The sequence below is a fragment of the Rhododendron vialii genome, chromosome 10a, assembly GCF_030253575.1.
Source record: "Rhododendron vialii isolate Sample 1 chromosome 10a, ASM3025357v1".
Classification (NCBI taxonomy): domain Eukaryota; kingdom Viridiplantae; phylum Streptophyta; class Magnoliopsida; order Ericales; family Ericaceae; genus Rhododendron; species Rhododendron vialii.
This window is the reverse complement of record NC_080566.1, coordinates 19949269-19976348: the sequence shown is the minus strand read 5'-3', so window position 1 is coordinate 19976348 and position 27080 is coordinate 19949269.

Below are 27080 nucleotides of genomic sequence, written 5' to 3'. Positions count from 1 at the left end.
TATCGTATGGACGTACTCTTACGGTGTTGTATCATTTTAGTGTGGTATGCTTCCGTATGGACGTAGTCGGACGGTATTGTTTGGTATCGTATGGACATACTTGTACGGTATTGTACCATTTTTGTGTGGTTTGATACTGTATGGACATACTCGTACGGTATTGTACCATTTTAGTGTGGTAAGGTTCCGTACGGACGTACTCGTACGGTAGTGTACCGCTTTGGTATGGTATGGTACCGTATGGACGTACTCGTACGGTATTGTACCGTTTTGGAGTGGTATGGTTCTGTATGGACGTACTCGGACGGTATTGTTTTGTAACGTATGGACGTACTCACACGGTATTGTACCGTTTTGGTAAGATTTCGTACCGTATGGATGTACTCGTACGGTATTTTACCGTTTTGGTGTTGTTTAGTACCGTATGGATGTACTCGCATGGTATTGTACCATTTTGGTGAGGTATGGACGTACTCGGTCGTACGGTATTGTACCATTTTGAAGTGGCATGGTTCCGTATGGACCTACTCGGACGGTATTGTACCATTTTAGTGTTGTATGGTACCGTATCGCCGTACTCGTATGGTATTGTACCATTTTGGTGTGGTTTGGTACCGTATGGACGTACTCGTACGGTATTGTATCATTTTGGTGTGGTTTGGTTCCGTATGGGAGTACTCGTATGGTAGTTTACCGTTTTTGAGTGGTTTGGTACCATATCGACGTACTCGTACAATATTTTACCATTTTGGTGTTTTGTTTTGTTACCGAATGGACGTACTCGTACGATATTGTACCTTTTTCGTGTGGTATGGTTCCGTATGGACGTACTCGTACGGTATTGTACCGTTTTGGTGTTGTTTTGTTCCGTATGGACGTACTCAGTCGTACGGTATTGTGTCGTTTTGGAGTTGTATGGTTCCGTATGGACCTTCTCGGACGGTATTGTACCATTTTAGTGTGGTATGGTACCGTATCGACGTACTCGTACGGTATTTTACCATTTTCGTTTTGTTTCATAGCGTATGGACGTACTCGTACGGTATTGTACCGTTTTGCATTGGTATGGTTCCGTATGGACGTACTCAGTCGTACGGTATTGTACCGTTTCGGTGTGGTTTGGTACCGTATGGACGTACTCATATGGTATTGAACCGTTTTGGTGTGGTATGGTTCCGTATGGATGTACTCGGATGGTATTGTACCGTTTTGCTGAGGTTCGGTACCTATGGACATACTCGTACGGTATTGTACCGTTTTGGTATGGTATGGTTCCGTATGAACATACTCGTACGGTATTGTACTATTTTTGTTTGGTTTGGTACCGTATGGATTTACTTTACGGTATTGTACCATTTTCTTGTGGTTTGGTACCGTGTGGTTGTACTTGTACGGTATTGTACCGTTTTTGTGTGGTTTGGTACCGTATGGACGTACTCGTACGGTATTATATCGTTCTGGTGTTGTATGGTTCCGTATGGACATACTCGTACGGTATTGTACCGTTTTGGTGTGGTATGGTTCCGTATGAACGTACTCGTACGGTATTATACTATTTTGGTTTGGTTTGGTACCGTATGGATGTACTTTACGGTATTGTACCATTTTCTTGTGGTTTGGTGTAGGGGGATGAAAACAATTGATGCTTCGGATCAACTGGATTGGAACGGCTTATTCGTGCCTCTTCACCGGAACCCTAGCTCGACGTCTGAACCCTAATCTGCAAAATAGACAGGGGGTGAGTGCACCTTTGCCTCTCGTGGCAAAGGCCCTCCGATGCCTTTCTTAGTATGACGTACTAGAAAACTCAACCCTAATTATCAGTAGGAAAGCAATAATAATGCAATGTATTGCGTACCTTTCACCTCTAGGTTTACCTCATATTTATAGATTTATGGATGCTTGCTGTCCAAGCATCCTTGTTGCCATAGGATTCCTAACTCGTATAGGAAACCCAGGATATCAAGGAGTCTCGTTTCCTTTATCAGTTTATGGAAAAGAGTCCTTTTAGGATTCTTTTCCATTAAGAGCCGAACATCCCATACTTGTTGGGTATCTTTCTCAGATCTTATATTCTTGGGATCTTTATCCCTTTATGGGACATGACTACTCTGGAATCTTCCAGAGTATTCCCTCTGCTCCTACTCTCGATTGGAGTTCCTTCTTTGTTCGGCTGTCTCATGGCCGAACAAACTACCCGGACCAAGGACTTCACATGTAACTTGGTCCAAATGTAATCAGAATGTCTCTTATCTGCCGAACAGATAGTTTACACCAGTGACTTGTCATGTCATTGGCCTTTTCAGCCGAACAGATTGCATGGACCAAGGACTTCACATGTCATTGTTCCATATCGCTGTTCTTCATACTGCCCGGTGATAAGTCCAGTCGTATTTACCACGTGTTCCCAAACATCACGTGTTCGGTAACTAAATGTATCTGCTCGGGAATACCTCCCTACAATTGCTCCCCAGCTTCATGTATTTACCACTGTTCGGGGGCAATATATGATGCTTAGAAACAGAATTCTATCTAGACCAAACTCTTTTGATCCCGTGCAGTCATAATTTCAATATCTCATTGATGCCTTTTGGCACCTCTGTCATTATACCATCTCGAGGTAATGACTCCACGTGGCGCATATCGTACGCTTTTACATTAAATGTGAACTGACGTTTTATCTTAACGACGTCAATACGACGTTAGCTTGATCCCTTTATCCCATTACTTAAAAGGTAACGGTGTGAGACGAGACGTTTCGTCTCCGTCTCTGGCATCTAAACCCCAGAAAGGGCTCATTTTGGATTTCCCCACCCAAAACTCCAAAAGTCCTTCTCTCTCTAAGCTTTTTGCCATTGCCGTCGTCTACAAACTCGATTGCATTCCAGGGAATCGTCACCATATTCTTATAAGATCCTCGTTCTTACTTCATTTCTTCTGTTTAGGTTCTTATCTGAGATCTCTATTCTCGATTTCGTGAGTCGTTTTCTAGGGTTTCAGTTGCACCCTTTTTCAGTCTTTCTTCTTTCCTGAGTATACCCATGGCTGACGATGGTGAGAATCCCTTGAGACGCAGTAAATTTAGGAAATTATGTGAAACCCCTACTGCCATGGCGGCATTTAGGAGGGAATATAACGTTCCGGAGAACGTTGGTCTCGAACTCGCCCCCCTGGGCGCAGATAGAGACGGAGGTTCCTGGGATCGAATGTGTATCCCCATTGTTGTTATCGTCGAAGGCGGAGTTCGATTTCCCCTTCACCCATTACTTCGCCAGATCCTAAACTGGTATCGTCTTACCCCCATGCAAATATCAACAAACGTCTTTAGGTTGATAATGGGTGTAGTAGCTTTGAATAGGATTCTGGGGACCCAGTTAGGAATTTGGGATATTCAGTGGTGGTACAGCATTGTACTAAACCCTGAATACAACACCTATTACTTCAAAGTTAGAAGGGCCGACAAGCGTCTCGTGCTAAACCTGCCAAACTCTGCTCGAGATCATGAAATCAATTTCCTTTACGTCACTGGAGCCTTTGAGCCACTAGGAGAGGATGGTCAGGTGGTGGGTCTCCACTGCCCCCATATATGGGGATGCCCACGTATGCTTCTTATTTTTCATCTTTGCTATTTGTTTGTTTGCTACTTTCTCGTAGCTTTCTATTGTGTCTAATTTTTGATTTAATAACTCCGATTGTGCAGCTGAAAACGTCAACAAACGTCCAAGACGAGAGCCTAGTTACGTCTGAACAGAGGACTTCAACAAAATCCTTAAATATAAAGGCGAACCTGGTACCCGAACAGCTGGTCGGGGTCGAGACGCTGATATACTGCTGGGATACAATCCTTCGTACAGAGGGGTCATTGACAGAAGACTTGCCCACCCCAGCACTAGTGCCGCGTCTACATCCACTGCTCCCCAACCACACAGTTCAAGGCTTCAAGCTGGTGTCACTCTTGCCGGTCAGTCAGGCGATATTGTTATTCCTGACGGTATACCTCAAACACGTGTGGTACTCAGGAGATCAAGCCGCAGGCAACTCATTGCCGAACAACAACCCGTTCCTCACCAAATTACCAGTCAGTCGTCCTCATCCGGTTATTCTCGATCACCCCCAACCTCAGGTATGATGACGCACCAACCTATTAACCTCAGTTCTTTACTCACTGTCTCCTCTCGGGGACGTGGTGCTACCAATAGGGTAGCATCAACTGGCGCCCTTCCCCCACGTTCACGTCGCAATAGGGGAGGATCTGCGAGATCGTCATCTTCTCCACGGGAAGATAATCCTGTTGAGACTACCAATGCTCATCGGGACAAACGTCCCAGGAGCGAAGAAACTGGGGACGCTCTGAACCAAACCACTTCTGTAGTCCAACAACCCCCTTCTTCGAGTACTCCAGTGCTTCCTGAAAGCTGGACCCCTAATCTCATTAGGGGTGATCGGCCTGTTCACATAGGGGACAGTGCTAGCTCTTCGGAGACAGCACTCGCCCTTGCCCAAGGTATACTTCTTCCTGTAGACATGCAGAAGGAGTCCGAAGCTACACCTGATCGGCTTGTCTCCACTGGTCTCGTCAGTGGTATCAAGGTAATGTGACTTAATCTTTTCATATAAGTCTTTGTGTGTATTTCATATACCACTTGATATTCCCAATACTTACTGTTCGGTGTTTTGTCAGTTCATTCAAAAGATGGTCACATTGGGCCAAAAGTTTGAAGATGCTGATAATGAGAGGATCACATTGCTGAACAACAATACCAGACTGCTTCATACGATTACTAGACTTGAAAGGGAAAGAGACAAAGCCAAAGCAGACTTCGTCGAGGCCAAAGACAAGCTTGGAGCTGCTGAGGACAGCCTCAACCATGCTTTGGTTGAGATTGAGCATACCAAAAAGGCTGCCTTTGAAGATGGTTATCAAAAGGGCTTCGACGCTACAACGACTAGTTACGTAGAGCAGATGCCGATCATCCAGGATGAAATCTGGGCTGCTTGTTGGGAAGCATGCCTCACAAAGGTAGGTGTTGCAGAAGACTCTCCCCTATGGGTTGAGAACGATCTACCGAGCCGCCGAGTTACAGCTCCAACTGATGATGTCGATCAACAGATTGACGATTTTGAAGATGTTGATGAAGAAATACAGGTTGAATCTCAAAATGATGTTGAGCAATCATCTGTTCGGGAAGTAACCACTGAAACTGTTGTCCCAGAAGAGACTGCAACTGCTGCTGGTAATCCTGACGTCCAACCAGAAATTCAGAACCTAGATTGATAAATAAGTATTTTGTGTTTCTCAAACAATATGGCTGGTCCTGCGTGACCACGGTAATTTAACCCTGCGTGGTTCCAGTACTTTCTTTTGGTAATACTCTGGATAATACAGGTATTCGGCCCTTCGTGGCAATTACTCGGCTCTCCTCTGTTTGTTGCATCTGTTCGGATGCACTGTTTTAATCTCAAGTATTTCGTACTGTTGATTGTCTTATGTTATGTAAGTTTCACATATTTTAAGGGCCAGAACAAACATACAATTTGTTCCTTAAGTCTCACATACTTAAGAGCAAACATATAATTAGCAACAGAACATACAAGTGTTTTTCGTACTTTGTAATTCTTCTAAGTTTCACGTACTTAGTTATTTTCTTTTAAGTTTCTCGTAAATAAATGTTTTAAAAGTCTTTCAAGTGTTGTCATACAAACACTTGATCATAAAGGTTTTCCTCAAGTTTCACATACTTAGGAACATAAGTTTCACGTACTTAAACTAAATGTGGCTTACATTTAAGTCAAGCCAATATAGTTTCTCAAGTATCACGTACTTAAAATACCATATAAGTATCTCGTACTTTGAACGTCCATACAAGTATTTCGTACTTGTATTTTTTAAAAGAAAACATACAAGTGTTTTCATACTTGCTAAGTATCACGTATTTAAGAAAATACATACAAGTGTTTTCATACTTGCGTTCAAATGTATACCCAAGTTTCACATACTTGAAATTCTATACAAGTGTTTCGTACTTGTATTCGTTAAGTGTCACGTACTTAAAAATGTATAAAACTTTTAAGTTTCACATACTCAAAAGGTATACCCTGCTCCCCAATACGAATAAGGAGAACCAAACTCGTAGTTCGTATTTAAATACCACAACAGTTATTCGAAAGAAGTGATTTTATTCATAATCTGTAAAACGCAAGAGGGCGTTACTCGTACCCTTTGCAAAAATAATCAAAACTAGAACAAAGGAATTATATTCGTAATTCCCACACAATCACGTAGTGTAAATCCAAAACAGATTTTAATACTTCTAAACAAAGAACTTTCGTAAATTATGAACATTCCAAGGCCTCGAAATTGGATCACCATCCAGATCTGCCAATCTATAGGCTCCTATGCCCACAATCTCAGTTACTCTATACGGGCCTTCCCAGTTGGCCCCCAGCTTGCCTTCATTTGCCACCTTGGTGTTGCCGAGCACTTTTCGTAGCACAAGGTCCCCAACACCAAATTCTCTAGGATGAACATGTTTGTTGTAGCTTTTCATCAGCTGTTCTTGGTAAGAAGCAAGATGTACCAAGGCCTTTTCTCTCTTCTCCTCGGCAAGATCAAGCTCGATTTCAAGGGCCCTGTCATTGCCTCCACTTTCAACCAAAGTTGTCCTGTTGGTCGGCAGACCCACTTCTAGAGGTATGACAGCCTCTGTTCCAAATGCCAACGAATAGGGGGTCTCTCCCGTAGACCTCCTAGGCGTTGTTCGGTGAGCCCACAAAACTAACGGTAACTCATCAGGCCATTTTCCCTTTGCTTTGTCCAGCCTCTTCTTTATCCCATCTAGGATAGTTTTATTGGATGCCTCTGCTTGCCCATTACTCTGAGGGTAGGCCGGAGTGAAGTAATAATTTCGTATTCCATACTGGGCACAAAAAGCCTTGAATTTCTTCTGAAATTGGGATCCATTGTCTGTAATCAATGAATAAGGGACCCCAAAGCGAGTGATGATGCTTTTCCACACGAACCTTTCTATCATAGGTTCAGTGATTTTGGCCAATGGTTCTGCCTCAATCCACTTCGTAAAATAATCAGTTGCTACAAGCAGGAATTTTCGATTCCCAGTTGCTTTATGCAATGGGCCCACGATATCCATTCCCCATTGGGCAAAAGGCCAGGGACTCGTCAAAGGCACCAGATCCTCGGCAGGTGTTCGAATCATTGGTGAGAATTTTTGGCACTTCTCACAAATCTTTACATAAACCTTTGCATCTTCTTGCATGTGTGGCCACTAGTAGCCTTGAGTAATTGCTCGGTGGGCAATGGATCTCCCTCCAGTATGGCTCCCACATGTTCCCTCGTGGATCTCATGAAGGAACTTCTGTACCATCTCAAGATGTACGCATAGCAAATAGGGACCTGTAAAGGATTTTCTATACAACTTACCCTCTGAGGACAGCCAAAACCTAGCAGATTTGACTCTTATCTTATGGGCCTCCTTTTTATCAGAAGGGAGTATCTCGTCTCGTAAGAACTCCATTATTGGGTCCATCCAACTTGGTCCTTGGTTCACGTCCAAGACCAAGTCTACACTCCTCCCAATGCTCGGCTCATTTAGGTATTCTACTGCCACCCTTCTTTTGAACTCTGTTGGTACTGCTGCAGCCAACCAAGCTAAAGAATCTGCATGGGCATTCTGTCCAGAACTTATTTGCTCAATATATACCCTCTCGAAGGTATCAAGCAAGTCTTTTGCTGCCTGCACGTAGGCTACCATCTTTTCATTCCGAGTCTCGTACTCGCCGGACAGTTGATTCACAACAAGCTGGGAATCACAATACACCCTGACCCGTTCTGCTTTAAGGGTCTTCGCACTTCTCAATCCTGCCAAGAGTGCTTCATATTCAGCCACATTATTCGATGCACTGAATCCAAGCCGAACAGAGAGTTCAATCAGAACTCCTTGAGGAGGAAAGAGGACAACTCCAATTCCAGAACCAGTATTACACGCTGATCCATCAACGAATAACTTCCATTCTTTGGGATCCTGTTCGGCTACGGGTTGATCCTTCAAGGATGATGTCTTAGCTGCCTGTTCCTTTCTCGTAGGAGGCAAGGGAGCAACAGTGGGGGAAAACTCTGCCACAAAATCAGCCAACACCTGGCCTTTAATTGCTGTGCGTGGCTGATACTCGAGATCATACTGACTTAACTCTACGGACCACGTCGAGATCCTTCCCGAGAAATCTGCCTTTCGAAGCAGTGATTTTAATGGATACTCAGTATAAACCATAACCTTATGGCTTTGGAAGTAGTGTGGCAATTTCCTGGTTGCTGTTCTAAGTGCCAGGACAAGTTTTTCTAAAGGCAGATATCTCGTCTCTGCATCCAACAATGTCTTGCTAACATAATAAATGGGGATTTGCTCGATCCCCAAATCCCTCAACAAGACTGCACTTACTGCGTGCTCGGAAACAGCTAAGTACAGAATTAAAGACTCACCTGGCTGTGGAGTTGACAACAGTGGGGGTTCGGCTTGGTATTTCTTCAGATCCTGGAAAGCTTGCTCACATTCTGCTCCCCATTCAAATCCCTCCCTCTTTTTCAGTAGCTGAAAAAAGGGTCTGCATTTGTCACTTGACCTGCTGATGAATCTGTTTAGTGCTGCTGCCATCCCAGTCAGCCTTTGGACTTCCTTGGTAGTTTTGGGACTCTGTAATCTCTGCAAAGCATCGATCTGCTCGGGATTTGCCTCTATCCCCCTCATAGTTACCAAATGGCCCAGGAACTTTCCTGAACCAACTCCAAACGCACACTTCGAGGCGTTGAGCTTCAACTTGTATTTCCTCAAAATTTCAAAGACTTCTTTTAAATCAGTAATATGCCCTCCTTTTTCTCGACTTTTTACCACCATATCGTCTATGTAAACCTCCAAAGTTTTCCCAATGAGTTTTTTGAACATGATGGTTGCAAGTCTTTGGTATGTGGCCCCAGCATTTTTCAGCCCAAACGGCATGACACTGTAGCAGTATAATCCTCGAGGTGTGATGAAGGAAGTCTTCTCTTGATCAGGTTCAAACATAGCAATCTGATGATACCCTCGATATGCATCGAGAAAACTCATTCGCTCGTAACCAGAGGTTGCATCAACCAATTGGTCTATCCTGGGCAAAGGAAAACTGTCCTTAGGACACGCTTTGTTCAGGTCTGTGAAGTCCACACAGACACACCACTTCCCATTCTTCTTCTTTACCACAACAGTGTTGGATAACCACTCTGGGTAATAGACTTCATGTATTGCCTTGGCCTCCAGTAATCGATCGACCTCCTCAATCACTGCATCTACATGCTGCACGGCTACCCTTCGTTTTTTCTGAATGATCGGCTTGTGCTGAGGGTCAATGTTTAAATGGTGACAGATCACATCTGTATCCACTCCGGGCATTTCCTCTGGCACCCATGCAAAAACATCAATATACTCCTTTAGAAATCTTATCGACTCAGCCTTTTCGTTTGCTGGTAGTGATTCCCCAATTAAAAAATATCTTTCAGGATCGGTCTCGTTGATCTGAATCTTTTCCAATCCTTCAATCACTTTTTCAGCTGGGCTTCTTCCAACATCCTCGATGGTTGGTTGATCTGGTACTTCTAATGTATGAACATGGAGGGCCTTTAGAGCTGTTTTGATGATGGAAATCAAACATTGTTGTGCCACCTTCTGGTTGCCTTTAAGGACTTCAATCCCATTTGAACCTGGAAATTTCACCATCTGGTGATAAGTCGAGGAGACTGCTCTCATCTTGTGCAACCACGTCCTCCCTATAATCGCATTATAGGAAAATGGGACATCGACCACCAGAAAGTCTGTTCTCAACACAACTGACCCAGCCCGAACAGGTAACGTTACCTTCCCAAGGGGCCAGACTGCTCCTGCACCAAACCCAATGAGAGGCGTTGTAGACTGCTCTAAGTCTGTTTGTGCCAGCCCTAGTTTCTTGAACGCATCGTAATACAATACCTCTGTACAACTCCCTAAGTCCACTAGAATTCTTTCGATGTCATATTCCCCAACTCGTAGGGTTACGACCAGTGCATCGTTATGGGGTATTTGGACCTCCCCCAAATCATCATCACTGAATGCCAAGCTCCCATTGCATACATCAGTCTCTCGCCCTCTCTTGTTTCCCAATCGCATCACGTGCTGATCGTGTTTGACCTGTCTTTGCAACAGCCTCACCTCACTCCTCGTATAAGGTGTAGCCAACCCATGTATCATATGGATCACGCCTTTAGGGTTTTGCTCGTAACCCAGCTCTATAGCCTTTCCTTTCTCTTTAGGGTCCTCCTGGATAAACTCTTTGAGATAGCCTCGAGAAACCAAATCATCAAGGTGCCTCTTGTACATCTCACAATCCTCGGTCATGTGGCCCCAATCTTTGTGGTAACTGCAGTGCTGATTCGTAGCACGTTTTGCATCCTTGTCTCCGCCTAGACTCGGGGGCCACTTGAAATATGGCTGATTCTTTATTCGATAAAGAATCCTGTATATTGGTTCCTTCCAAACCGTAGTGATAGAAAAAAAAGCTTTTGGGTCAGGAGCTTGCTTATCTTTGTACGGCTCTTTCTTAGCCTGCCCATATTCCCTTCTCTCTCTATAAGTCTTGGGCTCTGGCTTATCCACTTTTTTGACAGGTGCCTTTGGCTGTTCGGCAACTGTCCTGCCATCCTCACGGAGAATGTCATCCTCCATTCTGGCATGTTGCTCTATTCGTTCCATCAATTTAGCCAAAGTGGCTACTGAATGTTTATTCAATGATCGGCGCAGCTCTCCCCGAACAGGCAAACCAGTCTTGAAGGTAGCAATCGCGTACTCCTCACTGCAACTTTCAATCTCGTTGAAAGTTTCCCAGTACTTCTTTGCATAATCTCTGATTTGCTCGTTCTCTTCCTGTTTCATGGTGGAAAGACTCTCAAATGTCTTCGGGGCCTTTCTGCTCGTCAAGAACCGAGCAGTGAATTCTTCGGCCAACTGCCTCCATCCTCGTATGGATCGTGGGGCCAACTTATGAAACCAGGATAAAGCCACCTTGCCCAGACTGGAGGGAAACATCTTGCACAAGATGGAATCATCCCCTTCATGCATAAACATGGCCTGTTGATAATGCTGTATGTGAGCCACGGGGTCCGTATTTGTCTCATAAAGTACGAACACTCCGTGCTTCACTCTGTTCGGCAATCTCGCTTCTTGTAGCCTTTTTGTAAAAGGGGAGGCTGCAATATTACTCAGGGCCTTTCGTGCTGCTTCTCGTGCAGTTACTATCCCATCCTCTTGCTCTTTTGACTTGTGGGCCGAAGCCTTGACCCAATCAGCATCAGGTCTCCCGTACCTGTCTCGATGATGCTTTCTAGTTCCCTCCTCTTCGGGGGTGGAACTTTTGTCTCTGCTCTCCCTTTTCGTGAAGAAGCCTTTCTCTCGGGCGTTCGGCTTTTATTTCTTCTTCCCCTTTTTCGTGGAGAAGCCTCATAACGCCCCATAACAGGACTTCTGCTCCTTCTTCTTCGTGAATGGGTCTGCTTATGGACTACCAGCGTCCTTCCATCTCTTGGGGAATGCCTACGAGAGAGTCCAGAATCTTCTGGGTGCTCTCGTATCCGCTGCAACTCCTGTATCTCATACTCTCGTTTCTTAATCAAACGAGCATACTCCTCGATTTCTCCTCTCTTTATATCTAGGAGATCATTGTCATCGCGTATACTTCTTGAACGGATGTCTGACTCATCCCTTCGATGTGACCTACTCCTTCTCGTGGAGCCAGTAGCAGTTTTGTCTCCTTTTTCTTTGGAGCTATCTCTGTCATGTCTACCAGTAGGCTTTCTCGGTGCGCCTGGTGGGGATTTATCTCTTCCCCCACCCAACTGGTCCTTCGGACTAAATGGTGTAGCTGGATCTTCTTCCATCGTTCTTATTTTTCAAAAGGGAACTCGTTCGTTTCCCACAGACGGCGCCAATTGTAGGGGGATGAAAACAATTGATGCTTCGGATCAACTGGATTGCAACGGCTTATTCGTGCCTCTTCACCGGAACCCTAGCTCGACGTCTGAACCCTAATCTGCAAAATAGACAGGGGGTGAGTGCACCTTTGCCTCTCGTGGCAAAGGCCCTCCGATGCCTTTGTTAGTATCACGTACTAGAAAACTCAACCCTAATTATCAGTAGGAAAGCAATAATAATGCAATGTATTGCGTACCTTTCACCTCTAGGTTTACCTCATATTTATAGATTTATTGATGCTTGCTGTCCAAGCATCCTTGTTGCCATAGGATTCCTAACTCGTATAGGAAACCCAGGATATCAAGGAGTCTCGTTTCCTTTATCAGTTTATGGAAAAGAGTCCTTTTAGGATTCTTTTCCATTAAGAGCCGAACATCCCATACTTGTTGGGTATCATTCTCAGATCCTATATTCTTGGGATCTTTATCCCTTTATGGGACATGACTACTTTGGAATCTTCCAGAGTATTCCCTCTGCTCCTACTCTCGATTAGAGCTCCTTCTTTGTTCGGCTGTCTCATGGCCGAACAAACTACCTGGACCAAGGACTTCACATGTAACTTGGTCCAAATGTAATCAGAATGTCTCTTATCTGTCGAACAGATAGTTTACACCGGTGACTTGTCATGTCATTGGCCTTCTCAACTGAACAGATTGCATGGACCAAGGACTTCACATGTCATTGTTCCATATCGCTGTTCTTCATACTGCCCGGCGACAAGTCCAGTCGTATTTACCACGTGTTCCCAAACATCACGTGTTCGGTAACTAAATGTATCTGCTCGGGAATACCTCCCTACATTTGGTACTGTGTGGTTGTAATTGTACGGTGTTGTACCATTTTGGTGTGGTATGCTTCCGTATGGACTTACTCGGACGGTATTGTTTGGTATCGTATGGACATACTCGTATGGTATTGTTCCGTTTTGGTGTGGTTTGGTACCGTATCGACGTACTCGTATGGTATTCTACCGTTTTGCTGTTGTATGGTTCCATATGGACGTACTCGTACGGTATTGTACAATTTTGGTGTGGTATGAATGGATGTACTCATACGGTAGTGTACCATTTTGGTGTGGTATGGTACCGTAAGGACATACTCGTACGGTACTGTACCGTTTTGGTGTGGTTTGGAACCGTATGGACGTTCTCGTACGAAATTGTACTCTTTTGATGTGGTCTGGTACCGTATGGACGTACTCGTACAGTACAGTACCGTTTTGCTGTGGTTCTGTACCGGATAGATGCATTCGTACGGTATTGAACCGTTTTGCTGTGGTTTGTTACCGTATGGATGTACTCGTAAGGTATTGTACCATTTTGGTGAGGGTTGTTACCGTAAGGTCGTACTTATACAGTATTGTACCGTTTTGGTATGGGTTGGTACCGTATGGACGTACTCGTACGGTATTGTACCGTTTCGGTGTGGTTTGGTACCGTATGGACGTACTCGTATCGTATTGAACCATTTATGTGTGGTATGGTTCCGTATGGATGTACTCGGACGGTATTGTACCGTTTTGCTGAGGTTGGGTACCTATGGACATACTCGTACGGTATTGTACCATTTTGGTGTGGTATTGTTCCGTATGAACGTACTCGTACGGTATTGTACTATTTTGGTTTCGTTTAGAACCGTATGGATGTACTTTACAGTATTGTACCATTTTCTTGTGGTTTGGTACCGTGTGGTTGTACTTGTACGGTATTGTACCGTTTTTGTGCGGTTTGGTACTGTATGGACGTAGTCGTATGGTATTGTGCCGTTTTGGTGTAGTTTGGTACCGTATGGTCGTACTCGTATGGTATTGTACCGTTTTGGTGTCGTATGGAACCGTATGGACGTACTCGTACGGTAATCTACCGTTTTGGTGTGGTTTGGTACGGTATGGACGTACCCAAACGGTATTGTACCGTTTTGCGGTGGTTTAATACCGTATGGTTGTACTCGTACGATATTGTACCATTTTGGTGTGGTCTGATTTCGTATGGACTTACTCGTATGGTATTGTACTATTTTTGTGTGGTATGTTACCGTATGGACGTACATGTACGGTATTAAACTGTTTTGGTGTGGTTTGGTACCGTGTGGACGTACTCATCTGGTAGTGTACCATTTTAGTGTAGTTTTGTACCGTATGGACGTACTCGAACGGTATTGTACCATTTTGGTGTGGTATGGTACCGTATGGATGTACTCGTACGGTATTGTACCGTTTTCCTTTCGTTTGGTACGGTACGGACGTACCCGTTCGGTATTGTACCGTTTTGGGGTGGTTTAATACCGTATGGTTGTACTCATATGGTATTGTACCATTTTGGTTTGGTATACTACCGTAAGGACGTACTCTGACGGTATTGTTTGGTATCGTATGGACGTACTCGTACGGTATTGTACCATTTTGGTGTGGTTTGGTACCGTATGGACATACTCTTACGGTGTTGTATCATTTTAGTGTGGTATGCTTCCTTATGGACGTAGTCGGACGGTATTGTTTGGTATCGTATGGACATACTTGTACGGTATTGTACCATTTTGGTGTGGTTTGGTACTGTATGGACGTACTCGTACGGTAGTGTACGGCTTTGTTATGGTATGGTACCGGATGGACGTACTCGTACGGTATTGTACCGTTTTGGAGTGGTATGGTTCCGTATGGACCTTCTCGGATGGTATTGTACCATTTTAGTGTGGTACGGTACTGTATCGACGTACTCGTACGGTATTTTACCATTTTGGATTGGTTTCGTAGCGTATGGACGTACTCGTAAGGTATTTTACCGTTTTGCGTTGGTATGGTTCCGTATGGAAGTACTCGGTCGTACGGTATTGTACCGTTTCGGTGTGGTTTGGTACCGTATGGACATACTCATACGGTATTGAACCGTTTTGGTGTGGTATGGTTCCGTATGGATGTACTCGGATGGTATTGTACTGTTTTGCTGAGGTTGGGTACCTTTGGACATACTCGTACGGTATTGTACCGTTTTGGTGTGGTATGGTTCCGTATGAACATACTTGCACGGTATTGTACTATTTTTGTTTTGTTTGGTACCGTATGGATGTACTTTACGGTATTGTACCATTTTCTTTTGGTTTGGTACCGTGTGGTTGTACTTGTACGGTATTGTACCGTTTTTGTGTGGTTTGGTACCGTATGGACGTACTCGTACGGTATTATATCGTTCTGGTGTTGTATGGTTCCGTATGGACATACTCGTACGGTATTGTACTGTTTTGGTGTGGTATGGTTCCGTATGAACGTACTCGTACGGTATTGTACTATTTTTTTTCTGGTTTGGTACCGTATGGATGTACTTTACGGTATTGTACCATTTTTTTGTGGTTTGGTACCGTGTGGTTTTAATTGTACAGTATTGTACCATTTTGGTATGGTATGCTCCCGTATGGACTTACTCGGACGGTATTGTTTGGTATCGTATGGACTTACTCGTACGGTATTGTTCCATTTTGGTGTGGTTTGGTACTGTATGGACGTACTCGTACGGTATTATATCGTTTTGGTGTTGTATGGTTCCGTATGGACGTACTCATACGGTATTGTACCATTTTGGTGTGGTATGAATGGATGTACTCGTACGGTAGTGTACCATATTGGTGTGGTATGGTACCGTAAGGACATACTCGTACGGTACTGTACCATTTTGGTGTGGTTTGGAACCGTATGGACGTACTTGTACGGAATTGTACTCTTTTGATGTGGTTGGGTACCGTATGGACGTACTCGTACAGTACGGTACCGTTTTGCTGTGGTTCGGTACCGGATAGATGCATTCGTACGGTATTGTACCGTTTTGGTGTGGTTTGTTACCGTATGGATGTACTCGTAAGGTATTGTACCATTTTGGTGAGGGTTGGTACCGTAAAGTCGTACTAATACCGTATTGTACCGTTTTGGTAAGGGTTGGTACCGTATGGACATACTCGTACGGTATTGTACCATTTCGGTGTGGTTTGGTACCGTATGGACATACTTGTATGGTATTGAACCGTTTTTGTGTGGTATGGTTCCGTATGGATGTACTTGGACGGTATTGTACCGTTTTGCTGAGGTTGGGTACCTATGGACATACTCGTATGGTATTGTACCATTTTGGTGTGGTATGGTTCCGTATGAACGTACTCGTACGGTATTGTACTATTTTGGTTTGTTCTGGAACCGTATGGATGTACTTTACGGTATTGTACCATTTTCTTGTGGTTTGGTGCCGTGTGGTTGTACTTGTACGGTATTGTACCGTTTTTGTGCGGTTTGGTACTGTATGGACGTAGTCGTATGGTATTGTTCCGTTTTCGTGTAGTTTGGTACCGTATGGTCGTACTCGTATGGTATTTTACCATTTTGGTGTCGTATGGTACCGTATGGATGTACTCGTACGGTATTCTACTGTTTTGGTGTGGTTTGGTACGGTATGGACGTACCCATACGGTATTGTACCGTTTTGGGGTGGTTTAATACCGTATGGTTGTACTCGTACGATATTGTACCATTTTGGTGTGGTCTGATTCCGTATGGACGTACTCATATGGTATTGTACCGTTTTGATGTGGTATGTTACCGTATGGACATATATGTACGGTATTATATTATTTTGGTGTGGTTTGGTACCGTGTGGACGTAGTCATCTGGTATTGTACCATTTTAGTGTAGTTTTGTACCGTATCGACGTACTCGAACAGTATTGTACCCTTTTGGTGTGGTATGGTACCGTATGGATGTACTCGTACGGTATTTTACCGATTTTCTGTGGTTTGGTACGGTACGGACGTACCCGTTCTGTATTGTACTGTTTTGGGGTGGTTGAATACTGTATGGTTGTTCTCGTGTGGTATTGTACCATTTTCATATGGTATACTTCCGTATGGACGTACTCGGACGGTATTGTTTGGTATCGTATGGACGTACTCGTACGGTATTGTACCATTTTGGTGTGGTTTGGTACCGCATGGACGTACTCTTACGGTGTTGTATCGTTTTAGTGTGGTATGCTTCCGTATGGACGTAGTCAGACGGTATTGTTTGGTATCGTATGGACATACTTGTACGCTATTGTACCGTTTTGGTGTGGTTTGGTACCGTTTGTACATACTCGTACGGTATTGTACCATTTTAGTGTGGTAAGGTTCCGTATGGACGTACTCGTACGGTAGTGTACCGCTTTGGTATGGTATGGTACCGTATGGACGTTCTCGTACGGTATTGTACCGTTTTGGAGTGGTATGGTTCTGTATGGACGTACGCGGACGGTATTGTTTTGTATCGTATGGACGTACTCGCACGGTATTGTACCATTTTGGTAAGATTTGGTACCGTATGGATGTACTCGTACGGTATTGTACCATTTTGGTGTGGTTTAGTACCGTATGGATGTACTCGTATGGTATTGTACCATTTTTGTGAGGTATGGTTCCGTATGGACGTACTCGGTCGTACGGTATTGTACCATTTTGGAGTGGTATGGTTCCGTATGGACCTACTTGGACGGTATTGTACCATTTTAGTGTGGTATGGTACCGTATCGACGTACTCGTATGGTATTGTACCATTTTGGTGTGGTTTGGTACCGTATGGACGTACTCGTACGGTATTGTATCGTTTTGGTGTGGTTTGGTTCCGTATGGGAGTACTTGTGGGGCTCCGTTCCGGATGGTTCGTACTTTCACAATGTTGGTTCCAAATTAGCTCCTGGCTCCTTGCTCAGTCCTGCAAAACGAAGCACGACTAAGAGACCACGCCGGAGGTTCTCCGGGATGGCCCTCCGGTGCAAGAGTCAGTTTGCTTGCAAGGAAGAGTTAGGAATTGAGAGCTAGGGTTTTGTTTGAGCGTACCTCTTCCAAGAAGGCATAATGGGATATTTATAGGGAACCCTTAGCTTGGTCTCCAAGATTGCACCAACGCTCAACACACGTCGGCTGATTTCACTGTTGCATCATGTTTTAGGATTTTACAACCGTTTTCATGATGACCTGGCACCTTCACGTGCCACCATTATTATCCTCATAACCGTTTGGATGACGTCACAACCATCATCATTGCCATGGTTGCTGTTCTGATGCGGATGAGCTGGATCGTCGGCAAAGCTTCGCTCGGCACCGAGCATGTTGTGGGACCTTCGACAGCTATCCAAACGAACGTATCTTCCACCCCCGAGCACGTGCAAGGAATGAAGAATTAATAGGAAATGGTAATTGGAGGGACCCTCGGCTAAAGGGACCCTCGGCTACGATTGCTGATCCGAACGTCCAAAGAAAGATGTCTTGGAGTTTGAAGGAATATTGGATCACGTTCGGAAGCTGCTCGAGCCATTTGCTCGGCCTGCTACAGTACTCGTACGGTAGTTTACCATTTTTGAGTGGTTTGGTACCATATCGACGTACTCGTACAGTATTGTACCATTTTGGTGTGGTTTGTTACCGTATGGACGTACTCATACGGTATTGTACCATTTTCGTGTGGTATGGTTCCGTATGGACGTACTCGTACGGTATTGTACCGTTTTGGTGTTGTTTTGTTCCGCATGGACGTACTCGGTCGTACGGTATTGTGTCGTTTTGGAGTGGTATGGTTCCGTATGGACCTTCTCGGACGGTATTGTACCATTTTCGTTTGGTATGGTACCGTATCGACGTACTCGTACGGTATTTTACCATTTTGGTTTGGTTTCGTAGCGTATGGACATACTCGTACGGTATTGTACCATTTTGGTGTGGTATGGTTCCGTATGGACGTACTCGGTCGTACGGTATTGTACCGTTTTGGTATGGTATGGTTCCGTATGGATGTAGTTGGATGGTATTGTACCATTTTAGTGAGGTTGGCTACCGTATGGTCGTACTCGTACAGTATTGTAACATTTTGGTGTGGTTTGGTACAGTATGGACGTACTCGTACGGTATTTTACCATTTTGGTGTAGTACGGTTTCGTATGGACGTACTCGTACGGTATTGTACCATTTTGGTGAGATTGGGTACCGTATGGACATATTCGTACGGTATTGTTCCGTTTTGGGGTGGTTTGGTACCGTATGGACGTGCTCGTACGGTCTTGTACTGTTTTGGTGTGGTTTGGTACCCTATGGACGTACTTGAACGGTATTGTACCATTTTGGTGTGGTATGGTTCTGTATGGACGTACTCGTTCGTTATTGTACCATTTTGGTGTGGTTTGGTACCATATGGATATACTCATACAGTATTGTACCATTTTCGTGTGGTTTGGTACCGTATGGATGTACTCCACGGTATTGTACCATTTTCCATTGGTTTGGTACCGTATGGTTGTACTTGTACGGTATTGTACCGTTTTGGTGTGGTATGGTACATTGTACCGTTTTGGAGTGGTTTGGTACCGTATGGACGTACTCGTACGGTTTTGTGCGTTTTGGTGTAGTTTGGTACCGTATGGACGTACTCGTACGGTATTGTACCATTTTGGTGTCGTATGGTACCGTATGGACGTACTCGTACGGTATTGTACCATTTTGGTGTGGTTTGGTACCCTATGGACGTACTCGTACGGTATTGTTCCGTTTTGGTGTGGGATGGTTCCGTATGGACGTACTCGGACGGTATTGAACCATTTCGGTGTGGTATGGCACCGTATCGGCGTACTCGTAGGGTATTGTACCATTTTTGTGTGGTATGGTACCGTATGAATGTACTCGTACGGTATTGTAGCATTTTAGGGTGGTATGGTTCCGTATGGACGTACTCGTACGGTAGTGTACCGTTTTTGTGTGGTATGGTACCGTATCGCCGTACTCGTAGGGTATTGTACCATTTTGGTATGGTGTGGTACCGTATGAATGTACTCGTTAGGTATTGTACAATTTTAGGGTGGTAGGTTCCGTATGGACGTACTAGTACGGTATTGTACCATTTTGGTGTTGTTTGGTACCGTATGGACGTGGTTGCCGGTATTGTTCCATTTTGGTGTTGTTTGGTTCCGTAAGGACATACTCATTACGTAGTGTACCGCTTTGGTATCGTTTGATACCGTATGGACGTACTCGTACGGTATTGTTTGGAATCGTTTGGACGTACTCGTACGGTATTGTACCGTTTTAGTGAGGTTGGCTACCGTATGGACGTACTCGTATGGTATTGTAACGTTTTGGTGTGGTTTGGTACAGTATGGACGTACTCGTACGGTATTTTACCGTTTTGGTGTCGTATGGTTCCGTATGGATGTACTCGTACGGTATTGTACCGTTTTGGTGAGGTTGTAAACCGTATGGACATACTCGTATAGTATTGTTCCGTTTTGGGGTGGTTTGGTACCGTATGGACATACTCGTACGGTATTGTACTGTTTTGGTGTGGTTTGCTACCATATGGACGTACTTGTATGGTATTGTACCGTTTTGGTGTGGTATGGTTCCGTATGGGCGTACTCGTACGACGTTGTACCTTTTTGGTGTGGTTTGGTACCGTATGGATGTACTCGTACTGTATTGTCCCGTTTTGGTGTAGTTTGGTACCGTATGGACGTACTCGTACGGTATTGTACCATTTTTGTGTGGTATGGAGCCGTATGGACATACTCGTACGAAATTGTACCGTTTTGGTGCGGTTTGGTACGGTATGGACGTACCCATACGGTATTGTACCGTTTTGGGGAAGTTTAATACCGTATGGTTGTACCCGTACGGTATTGTACCATTTTGGTGTGGTATGCTTCCGTATGGACCTACTCGGACGGAATTATTTGGTATCGTAGGGACGTACTCGTACAGTATTGTACCGTTTGGGTGTGGTTTGGTACCGTATGGACGTACTCGTACGGTATTATATCATTTTGGTGTTGTATAGTTCCGTATGGACGTACTCGTACGGTATTGTGTCATTTTGGTGGGGTATGAATGGATGTACTCGTACGGTAGTGTACCGTTTTGTTGTGGAACGGTGCCGTAAAGACATACTCGTACGGTACTATACCGTTTTGGTGTGGTTTGGTAAAGTATTGACATACTCATACAGAATTGTACCGTTTTGATATGGTTTGGTACCGTATGGACGTACTCGTACAGTACTGTACCGTTTTGCTTTGGTTCGGTTCCGGATAGATGCACTCGTACGGTATTGTACCATTTTTGTGTGGTTTATTATTGTATGGATGTACTCGTACGGTATTGTACCATTTTGATGTGGGTTGGTACCGTAAGGATGTACTTATACAGTATTGTACCGTTTTGGTAAGGGTTGGTATCGTATGGACGTACTCATACGGTATTGTACCGTTTCGGTGTGGTTTGGTATCGTATGGACGTAGTCGTATGGTATTGAACCATTTTGGTGTGGTATGGTTCTGTATGGATGTACTCGGACGCTATTTTACCGTTTTGCTGAGGTTGGGTACCTATGGACATACTCGTACGGTATTGTACCGTTTTTGTGTGGTATGGATCCGTATGAACGTACTCGTACGGTATTGTGCTATTTTTGTTTGGTTTGGTACCGTATGGATGTACTTTACGATATTGTACCATTTTCTTGTGGTTTGGTATCGTATGGTTGTACTTGTACGGTATTGTACCGTTTTTGTGTGGTTTGGTACCGTATGGACATACTCGTACGATATTATATCTTTTTGGTGTTGTATGGTTCTGTATGGACATACTCGTACGGTATTGTACCGTTTTGGTATGGTATGGTACCGTATGGACGTACTCGTACGACATTATACAGTTTTGGTGTGGTTTGGTACCATATGGACGTACTCGTACGGTACTGTGCTACTTTGGTGTAGTTTGGTACCGTATGGACGTACTCGTACGGTATTGTACCATTTTCGTGTGGTATGGTACCGTATGGACGTATTCGTACGGTATTGTACCATTTTGGTGTGGTTTGGTACGGTATGGACGTACTCGTACGGTATTGAACCGTTTTGGGGAGGTTTAATACCGTTCGGTTGTACCCGTACGGTGTTGTACCGTTTTGGTGTGGTATGCTTCCGTATAGACTTACTCGGACGGTATTGTTTGGTATCGTATGGACGTACTCCTACGGTATTGTACCATTTTGGTGTGGTTTGGTACCGTATGGACGTACTCGTACTGTGTTGTATCATTTTGGTGAGTGTTTGTACCTTAAGGACGTACTTATACAGTATTGTACCGTTTTGGTAAGGGTTGGTACCGTATGGCCGTACTCGTACGGTATTGTACCGTTTTGGTGTGGTTTGGTTCCGTATGGGAGTACTCGTACGGTAGTTTACCGTTTTTGAGTGGTATGGTACCATATCGACGTACTCGTACTATATTGTACCATTTTGGAGTGGTTTTTTACCGTATGGTCGTACTCGTACGGTATTGAACCAATTTTGTGTGGTATGGTTCCGTATGGACGTTCTCGTACGGTATTGTACCATTTTGGTGTGGTTTTGTTCCGTATGGACGTACTTGGTCGTATGGTATTGTATCGTTTTAGAGTGGTATGATTCTGTATGGACAAACTCGAACGGTATTGTACCATTTTAGTGTCGTATGGTACCGTATCGACGTACTCGTACGGTATTTTACCATTTTGGTGTGGTTTGGTAGCGTATGGACATACTCGTACGTTACTGTACCGTTTTAGTGTGGTATGGTTCCGTATGGACATTCTCGGTCGTACGGTATTGTACCGTTTTGGAGTGGTATGGTTCCGTATGGACCTACTCGAACGGTGTTGTACCATTTTAGTGTGGTATGGTACCGTATCGACGTACTCGTACGGTATTTTACCATTTTGGTGTGGTTTGGTAGCGTATGGACGTACTCGTACGTTATTGTACCGTTTTGGTGTGGTATGGTTCCGTATGGACATACTCGGTCGTACGGTATTGTACCGTTTTGATATGGTATGGTTCCGTATGGATGTAGTTGGACGGTATTGTACCATTTTAGTAAGGTTGGCTACCGTATGGACGTACTCGTACGGTATTGTAACGTTTTGGTGGGGTTTGGTACAGTATGGACGTACTCGTATAGTATTTTACCATTTTGGTGTCGTATGGTTCTGTATGGACGTACTCGTACGGTATTGTACCGTTTTGGTGAGATTAGGTACCGTATGGACGTACTCGTACGGTATTGTTCCATTTTGGGGTGGTTTGGTACCGTATGGACGTACTCGTACGGTATTGTACTATTTTGGTGTTGTTTTGAACCCTATGGACGTACTTGAACGGTATTGGACCGTTTTGGTGTGGTATGGTTCCGTATGGACGTACTCGTTCGTTATTATACCATTTTGGTGTGATTTGGTACCATATGGATGTACTCATACGGTATTGTACCAATTTCGAGTGGTTTGGTTCCGTATGGATGTACGCCACGGTATTGTACCATTTTCCAGTGGTTTGGTACCGTATGGTTGTACTTGTACGGTATTGTACCGTTTTGGTGTGGTATGGTACATTGTATCATTTTGGAGTGGTTTGCAACCGTATGGTCATACTCGTATGCTATTGTGCCGTTTTGGTGTAGTTTGGTACCATATGGACGTACTCGTACAGTATTGTGCCATTTTGGTGTTGTATGTTACCGTATGGACGTACTCTTTCGGTATTGTACAGTTTTGGTGTGGTTTGGTATGGCATGGACGTACCCGTACGGTATTGTACCATTTTGGGGTGGTTCAATACCGTATGGTTGTACTCGTACGTTATTATACCGTTGTGGTGTGGTATGCATCTGTATGGACGTACTCGGACGGTATTGTTTGGTATCGTATGGACATACTCATACGGTATTGTACCATTTTGGTGTGGTTTGGCACCGTATGGACGTACTCGTACGGTGATGTATCATTTTGGTGTGGTATGCTTCCGTATGGACGTTGTCGGACGGTATTGTTTGGTATCGTATGGACGTATTCGTACGGTATTGTACCGTTTTTGTGTGGTTTGGTACCCTATGGACGTACTCGTACGGTATTGTTCCGTTTTGGTGTGGGATGGTTCCATATGGACGTACTCGGACGTTATTTTACCATTTTAAGGTGGTATGGTACCGTATCGACGTACTCGTAGGGTATTGTACCATTTTGGTGCGGTATGGTACCGTATGAACGTACTCGTATGACATTATACCGTTTTGGTGTGGTTTGGTACCGTATGGACGTACTCGTACGGTATTGTGCTACTTTGGTGTAGTTTGGAACCGTATGGACGTACTCGTACGGTATTGTACCATTTTGGTGTGGTATGGTACCGTATGGACGTATTCGTACGGTATTGTACCATTTTGGTGTGGTTTGGTACGGTATGGACGTACTCGTACGGTATTGAACCGTTTTGGGGAGGTTTAATACCGTATGGTTGTACCCGTACGATGTTGTACCGTTTTGGTGTGGTATGCTTCCGTATAGACTTACTCGGACGGTATTGTTTGGTATCGTATGGACGTACTCGTACGGTATTGTACCATTTTGGTGTGGTTTGGTACCGTATGGACGTACTCGTACTGTGTTGTATCATTTTGGTGAGTGTTTGTACCTTAAGGACGTACTTATACAGTATTGTACAGTTTTGGTAAGGGTTGGTACCGTATGGACGTACTCGTACGGTATTGTACCGTTTTGGTGTGGTTTGGTTCCGTATGGGAGTACTTGTACGGTAGTTTACCGTTTTTGAGTGGTATGGTACCATATCGACGTACTCGTACAGTATTGTACCATTTTGGCATGGTTTTTACCGTATGGTCGTACTCGTACGGTATTGAACCATTTTTGTGTGGTATGGTTCCGTATGGACGTACTCGTACGGTATTGTACCATTTTGGTGAGGTTTTGTTCTGTATGGACGTACTTGGTCGTACGGTATTGTATCGTTTTAGAGTGGTATGGTTCCGTATGGACCAACTCGAACGGTATTGTACCATTTTAGTGTGGTATGGTACCGTATCGACGTACTCGTACGGTATTTTACCATTTTGGTGTGGTTTGGTAGCGTATGGACATACTCGTACGTTGTTGTACCGTTTTAGTGTGGTATGGTTCGGTATGGACATACTCGGTCGAACGGTATTGTACCGTTTTGGAGTGGTATGGTTCCGTATGGACCTACTCGGACGGTATTGTACCATTTTAGTGTGGTATGGTACCGTATCGACGTACTCGTACGGTATTTTACCATTTTGGTGTGGTTTGGTAGCGTATGGACGTACTCGTACGTTATTGTACCGTTTTGGTGTGGTATGGTTCCGTATGGTCATACTCGGTCGTACGGTATTGTACCGTTTTGATATGGTATGGTTCCGTATGGATGTAGTTGGATGGTATTGTACCATTTTAGTAAGGTTGGCTACCGTATGGACGTACTCGTACGGTATTGTAACGTTTTGGTGGGGTTTGGTACAGTATGGACGTACTCGTATAGTATTTTACCATTTTGGTGTCGTATTGTTCTGTATGGACGTACTCGTACGGTATTGTACCGTTTTGGTGAGATTGGGTATCGTATGGACGTACTCGTACGGTATTGTTCCGTTTTAGGGTGGTTTGGTACCTATGGACGTACTCGTACGGTATTGTACTATTTTGGTGTTGTTTGGAACCCTATGGACGTACTTGAACGGTATTGGACCGTTTATGTGTGGTATGGTTCCGTATGGACGTACTCGTTCGTTATTATACCATTTTGGTGTGATTTGGTACCATATGGATGTACTCATACGATATTGTACCAAGTTCGAGTGGTTTGGTACCGTATGGATGTACGCCACGGTATTGTACCATTTTCCAGTGGTTTGGTACCGTATGGTTGTACTTGTACGGTATTGTACCGTTTTGGTGTGGTATGGTACATTGTACCGTTTTGGAGTTGTTTGCTACCGTATGGTCATACTCGTATGGTATTGTGCCGTTTTGGTGTAGTTTGGTACCGTATGGACGTACTCGTACGGTATTGTGCCATTTTGGTGTTGTATGTTACCGTATGGACGTACTCTCATGGTATTGTACCGTTTTGGTGTGGTTTGGTATGGCATGGACATACCCGTACAGTAATGTACCATTTTGGGGTGGTTTAATACCGTATGGTTGTACTCGTAAGGTATTATACCGTTTTGGTGTGGTATGCTTCTGTATGGACGTACTCGGACGGTATTGTTTGGTATCGTATGGACATACTCGTACGGTATTGTACCATTTTTGTGTGGTTTGGTACCGTATGGACGTACTCGTACGGTGTTGTATCATTTTGGTGTGGTATGCTTCCGTATGGACATTGTCGGACGGTATTGTTTGGTATCGTATGGACGTACTCGTACGGTATTGTACCGTTTTTGTGTGGTTTGGTACCCTATGGACGTACTCGTATGGTATTGTTCCGTTTTGGTGTGGGATGGTTCCATATGGACGTACTCGGACGGTATTTTACCATTTTAAGGTGGTATGGTACCGTATCGACGTACTCGTAGGGTATTGTACCATTTTGGTGCGGTATGGTACCGTATGAACGTACTCGTACGGTACTGTACCATTTTAGAATGGTATGGTTCCGTATGGACGTACTCGTACGGTAGTGTACCGTTTTTGTGTGGTATGGTACCGTATCGACGTACTCGTACGGTATTACACCATTTTGGTGTGGTTTGGTACCGTATGGACGTGCTTGACGGTATTGTACCGTTTTCGTGTGGTATGGTTCCGTATGGAAGTACTCGTAACGTAGTGTACCGCTTTAGTATGGTATGATACCGTATGGACGTACTCGTACGGTATTGTTTGGTATCGATGGACGTACCGTACGGTATTGTACCGTTTTAGTGAGGTTGGCTACCGTATGGACGTACACGTACGGTATTGTAACGTTTTGGTGAGGTTTGGTACAGTATGGACGTACTCGTACGGTATTTTACCGTTTTGGTGTCGTATGGTTCCGTATGGACGTACTCGTATGGTATTGTACCGTTTCGGTGAGGTTCGATACCGTATGGACATACTCGTACAGTATTGTTCTGTTTTGGGGTTTTTTGTTACCGTATGGACGTACTCGTACGATATTGTACTGTTTTGGTGTGGTTTGG